This window comes from Lasioglossum baleicum, unplaced genomic scaffold (genome assembly GCF_051020765.1).
Source record: "Lasioglossum baleicum unplaced genomic scaffold, iyLasBale1 scaffold2849, whole genome shotgun sequence".
Taxonomy (NCBI): domain Eukaryota; kingdom Metazoa; phylum Arthropoda; class Insecta; order Hymenoptera; family Halictidae; genus Lasioglossum; species Lasioglossum baleicum.
In genome coordinates, this window is record NW_027471907.1 from 1 (window position 1) to 6,993 (window position 6,993).

The 6,993-nt window shown below is 32.8% G+C and overlaps 1 pseudogene; it reads right to left on the reverse strand.

The window, feature by feature from the left end:
* Positions 1 to 5,221: 5,221 nt before the first annotated feature.
* On the reverse strand, positions 5,222 to 6,268 carry LOC143221634 (cytochrome c oxidase subunit 1 pseudogene; annotated as a pseudogene).
* Positions 6,269 to 6,993: the final 725 nt, after the last annotated feature.

Consider the following 6,993-nt stretch of genomic DNA (forward strand, 5'->3'; position numbering starts at 1 on the left):
CAGGATAGGAGAAACTATTGACTTAGCCGTTCGAGTCGCAACAAAGGTGGTAATGATCTCGAATGGTTTGAACGTCGATCATTTAATTCATACATGAACATAAGGTACTCGCCGCAGAAATGAATACTAATTTTTTGCTGTGAACATGGTCTTATACTCTCTATGAAGGTTCGCGGATTGGTAAGGCCTTGGGTAATACGTTTTATGTTATTTCAATTGGTAACGCTCTCAGACGGTTTCACGCTTTACTGTAATTTCCAAGCCAAGAGTTATGGCGTCCATTTCCATAAATCTTCAGCGGACAAGGTACAGTCTTCCACCGTTTCGATCCTGTGCTCTGCTATGCATACGGTCAAATACCGTATCCCGACAATCCGATATAACGTAAGCAACTACTATCCCACTCCAGTTGGGTCACACCGGGAGAGTAGGTATATATAGGAACATTCACACAATGTAACACCAAATTATACAAGGTATGGTCATAAACGTACACTCAAGTACTTCCAATGGCGCTCATTAAAAAAAAAAAAAAAAAAAAATACAATTTTTGAAATTGGAAACTAAAAATTCAGACGAAATCGAAGAAATCAGAGCAATATATTACAGGGCGAAGAAATAAATAGCACAGATGGGGGGATCTGCATATGGTACAAGTTCAAGGTTAAAGAAATTAACGTAGACCATCCATTAGCGGTGCTCTGAAGTACACGCAACTACAAGTCCACCACAGCCCTGTCGCTCCGGAATCGTAGGTATGAACACAGACAATCATATAAAACAACAACAAGCTCAACAAAGTATTGTCATAAGTTTGAACTCACCTAATTTCATGAACGTTTTTACTAAGAAATTCAATTTTTTAAAATAAAAATTGAAATTTCGAAAAAAACCGTAAAGATCGAGGCATTAAATTACAGTGTGTGACAATAAATGGGAGGCTGGGATAAAATGCATACGGCACAAAGTCATTGTTGAGAGATTAACGAGGTCCATCCAATAGTGTCGCCCTGATCTGTTGAACAAAACTACAAGACAACGCCAACTGTATTGTTCCGGATGCGTTGGTACGTGTACAGACAATCATATAAAATAACAATACTATCAACAAGAAAATGTCGTAAACGTACACTCAACTAATTTCAAAGGCACTTTTACTACGAAATACAATTTCCTTACATGAAAATTGCAAATATCGAAGAAAAACGAAAATATCACGGCAGTAAATTACAGTATCTATTAATAAATAGAAAACTAGGACAGACTGCATATGGTACAAAATCAAGGTTAAGGAATTAACTGAAACCATACAGTAATGCCTCTTCGAGCCGCCGTGTACAACTACAAGTCCTCGACAGCCGTCTTACTCCAGATGGGTTGGTACCAATACAGACAATCGTATAAATAACAGCAAGCTTGACAAAATACTGTATCAAACGTAAGCTCAACCAATTCGAAAGGAGCTTATGCAAAGAAATACAATTTTTCAAAATAAAAAGTGAGAATTTTGAATTGTATCAAAAATATCATAATGTTAAATTACAGTATGTATAAATACATTGAAAACTGGGACAAAATGCTTACGGAACAATATCAAGGCAATAGAAATTTCCCGCGACCATTGAGTAGTGTCGATCCTGTCTACGGAACGCAACTACAAGACGACTCCAGTCGTGAAGTGCCTGCAGCCAAGGTACATACAGAGATAATCATATAAAATAACAAGGAATATACCAAAATATTGTCACAGACGTATGCTCAACTAATTCCAATGGCACTTTTCATGTGCGATACAATTTCTAAAATTACAAATTTGAAATTTTGAAAAAATCTAAAGTATCGTAACAGTAAATTACAGTATGTACAAATCAACAGAAAACAGAGAAGGAATGCAAACGGTACAATATCAAGGTCAAAGAAATTAAAAAAGACCTAACGGCACTGCCGCTCCGATATAGCGAACACAACTACAAAACCAATCCAGCCATGTCGCACCGGACGCGTAGGTACGTATATAGACAATTATAAAAAGTATCAACAACCATGACAGAAAATTGTCATATATGTAGACTCAACTATTTCCAAAGACACGCTTACAAAGAATTAAAAATCCCGAAACTAAAATTTATAATTGTGCCAAATCGAACATACCATAACCGGGAATTACAGTTAATGGAAATTAATACATGACTACGAAAGAATTAATACTGTACAATGTTAAGGTTAAAAATGTATACAAAGGCCATACAGCAGTAACACACCGATCTAATGAACGCACCTACAAGACCACAGGAGGCGTGCTGCTCTGGAAAAGCAGACACGTATACAGACAATCCTGTAAAATACCTAAGAATTTAATAAAATATTGTCATAAGCGTACACACAAATGATTCCAAAGACACTTTCACTAAGATATACGTTTTTTGAAATTACAAACTGGAAATTATGAGAAAAATCGAAAGTACCGTTACAGCCAATGGCAATATGTATAACATGAGGGTAGACTGCGAAGAAATGCATACGGTACAAAATGAAGGATGAAGGAATTAACCATGACTATGCATAGTACCGCCCCGATGTACCAAAGGCAACTGCAGGATCACTCCTGTCGTGTCGCTCGGGAAGGGTAGATACGAATTACAGACATTTGTATAAAACAACAGTACGTTTGAGAAACTATTGCCATAAAAGTACAATGCACCAATTCCAATGACACTTTTCCTAAAAACTTTATTTTTTGATATTAAAAACTGGTAACTATGAGAAAAATCGAAAATATCGGAACTGTTAATTACAATAAGTTGAAATAAATATATATCGGAGATAGAATGCTTGCCATACAATATTGAGGATAATCAAATTAATGAAGCCCATACTACAGCGTGGCTCCAATCTACCGAACACAACTACGAGGTCATTCCAGTCGTGTCGCATTGGATGCGTCGGTATGTACACAGACAATCATATAAAATAACAATAAGTTTAACATAATATTATCATAAACGTAAACTCAACTAACTCAAAAGACAATATTATTAAGGAATACAACTCACAAAATTGAAAATTCACAATTTTGAATAAAAATCGAAGATATGAAGGCAGTAATTTATTGTATGATTAAATAAATGGATGACCGGGATTAAATGTATACCATACAAAATTAAGTTTATCGAAATTAACTACGACCGTCCAGTAGTGCCACTTCGATCTGTCGTACGCAAATACAGGACATCGACATTAGTGTCTCTCCGACAGCGTAGGTACGTATACAGACAATCATAATAAATACGAATAAGGTAAACTTAATAATGTCATAAATGTAGACACAACAAATTCCAAATATGCTTTTACTATCAAACTCAATTTTTCAACGAAAAATTGATAATATCGAAGAAAATCGAAAATATCGTAACAGCAAATGACATTATATATCAATAAGTCCAGACTGGATGAAATGCATGCGGTACAATACCTAGGTTAGAGAAATTACCGCAGATCACACTGTACTGCTGCTTTGCTCTGCTGTACGCAACTACAAGACAGCGCCAGTCGTATTACACTGGTGCCGTACGTCCGTATAGAGACAATCACATAAAATAACAATAAGTTTAACAGAATAATGTCATAAACGAATACTCGATTAACTCCAAAGACACTTTTACTAAGGAATAAAATTTTTTTACATAGAAATTGAAAATTTCGCACAAGAACGAAAATATAACAACAGAAAATTGCAGTATCTATAAATAAATATAAAACTGTGACAGAATGCATATGGTACAAAATCAAGGATAAGGAGTTGACTGAAACCATACAGTAATGCCGCTTCGAGCTGCAGTGTGCAACTAAAAGACGTCGATATAACTTCGTCTGAACTGTGATAGCATCAGTATAAGCAGGTATTCCTGGCGTAAATCCACTGAACAGTATTGGCATTAGACACATTAATTCGCGGGTTGCATATTAATGTAGAGCGTCAAACTGTTGGGTGCATTGCCAATTTGTATAAAGTCGAACGTTCTACTGGAGACCTTACACTCCGAAAGCCTAACCAGCTGTATTGATGGTATAACTCCGTTTTCAGTAGATCAAATTAGTAGACAATCTAGTGACGCGCACCTTCATTTCACGTATGGGAAAGAAGATGGAGAATCAAACCGTTCTAGAGCTTTAACACGTTCGCTGATAGTGGGTTGGTTAAGACAATAGCTTCTGCTCTCCAGTGATTCCGAGAGTTGAACCAGAGGTATTCAGGCAGTCAATCGTCCGAACAGTATTATCAATGGACACCTTAAATCAGGGGTTGATATTAAAGTAGTACGCCAAGCCGTTTGAGACCGTTACCAATTGGTATAAGGACGAAAATTTGACCGAGGGCATTACATTCCGAGAAGCTTAACCCACTGTAGGGAAAGTCCTGCTTAGTGGTAGTGGAATCAAATTATTGGACATTTGAGCAGACGGACACCATATTTTCGTGAATGAACAGCAAAATCGAGACACAAGTTGTTGAGATCGTTACCACCTGCTTTGAGGGACGCACAGTTACGTCCATATCATCACCTAGCCTGTGGTTCCGAAATTAAAGCGCGGTATCCCAGGTGTAAATACGCTGAACAGGATTGGCAAAACATACCCAAATTCACGATATGAATATTAATGTGCAATGTCAAACCGCTGTAGAACGTTACATATACGTATAGGGGTCAAACGCTTCTCCGAAGGCCTTACCTTCCGAGGAAAAAATCCGCTGCATCCAGAGTATAACATCGCGTTGAAGGATGCAAGTTGGTATATATCTTTGTGACTGCACCATTAAATTCATGTATGGAGTAGAAGTTCTAGGATCATAACGCTCGAGGACGATGTGCACCTTCCATAAGAGACGAACGGCTAAGTCAATAGCTTCGACTATACTGAGATTCCGAGAGCCAAACGCATTCCGCGTGTAAATCCAATTAACAGTATGGGCAGCCGATGCCATAATTCACAGCTTCAATATTAATGTAGGGTGTCAAGCCGTTTGAGAACGATACCGATTTGTACAAAGTCAAACGATTACCGGAGGCGTTTACTTCCGCGAACCTGAACGGCTCCATCGAGACTATAACTTCGGGTTCTGAGAAGGAAATTAGTATTAATTTCAGTGACGGGCACATTAACTACATGCATGTATTAGAAGATCGTGCGTCAAACAGCTCGGGAACGTTGCCACCTTCTGCTAGACGCCAACCGCATGTAAAATAATGTCAATATATGAATTAGATAATATAATTCCAGTTAATCCTCCAATTGCAAATAATAAAATAAAACCTAAAAATGATACAATGAAATTATTTGTTTCAAATTTTGAACCATAATAAGTTGATAATCATCTGATAACTTTAATTCCAGTAGGAACAGCAATAAGTATAGTTGCTGAAGTAAAATAAGCACGAGTTTCTACATCTAATCCAATAGTAAATATATGATGAGCACAAACAGTAATACCTAAAAATCCAATCCCCAATATTGCATAAATTATTCCTAAATTACCAATTACTTCTTTTTTACCACTTTTAATTGTAATAATTTGAGAAATTAATTCAAAGCCAGGTAAAATTAAAATATAAATTTCTGGATGACCAAAAAATCAAAATAAATGTTGATATAATACAGGATCTCCCCCTCCTATAGGATCAAAGAAACATGTATTAAAATTACGATCAAATAATAATATTGTAATAGCTCCTGCTACTGCAGGTAAAGATAATAATAATAAAGTTATTGTAATAAAAAGAGATCAAGGAAATAAAGGTATTTTATCTAAATCTAATCTAAAAATTTTTATTAAAATAATTGTAGTCATTAAATTTGTAGCTTCCGAATGTGACGAAATACCAGATATATGTAAATAAAAAATTGTAAAGTCTACAGAAGGAGATGAACGAAAAAAAGAATTAGATAAAGGTGGACATACAGTTCAACCAGTTTTAGATATAAAATTAAAAATTCTTCTGGTAAATAATAATAATAATGAAGGATGTAGTAATCAAAATCTATTATTATTTATTCGAGGAAATGATATATCAGGTGACCTTAATATTAAAGGAATAATCAATTACCAAATCCTCCAATTAAAGAAGGTATAATTATAAAAAAAATTATTAAAAATGCATGACTGGTATTTCAAGAATTATATAATTGATCATTATTTAAAAATATTCCAGGAATTCTTAATTCTACACGAATTAAAAATATTAAGGAGGAACCAATTATACCTGATCATATAGCTAATACAAAATAAAGAATGCCAACATCTTTATGATTTGTTGATATTAATCTCATAATTAAAATTTAAATTAAAATTTATTTTCAATTTTGAAAATTAATTGTTTTTAATTTAACTTAAAATTTTTATAGTATTATAAAATTTTTTAATTTTGTTAATAAATTTACAATTTATTCGTCTTATCAGACATAATACTTTTTATACTCGTTAATTTTTAATTACAGTTTAAAAAACATTAAATTGCAAATTTAAAATTATATAAATAAAATATATTAAGTATTTATTTTATAATATATTAAATATAAATACTATTAAAGAATTAAATATTGAAAAAAATAATATTAAAAATTAAACTTAAAATTAAAATTAATAAAAAATTTAAAGAAAGTTTATATTGATAAATAAAAATATAATAATTGTTATATAACAATATAAATAAATATTTCTAATTAATAAAATTAGAAGTCTAATAAATATATTATATTCAATAAGATATATAAAATTTTTAATTAATAATCATTTAATAATGGGAGAAAAGAAAATTGGTAATATTGAATAAATTAATAAAATTAATAGATATAAAATAATTAAATTATTTTTTTAATTGAAAGTAAAATTATTTGAATTATTATTTATAAATTTATATTTATATAATATAAATAATAATATATAAATAACTAATATATTATACAATATTAATAAATAGAAATATTTTTCGTTAA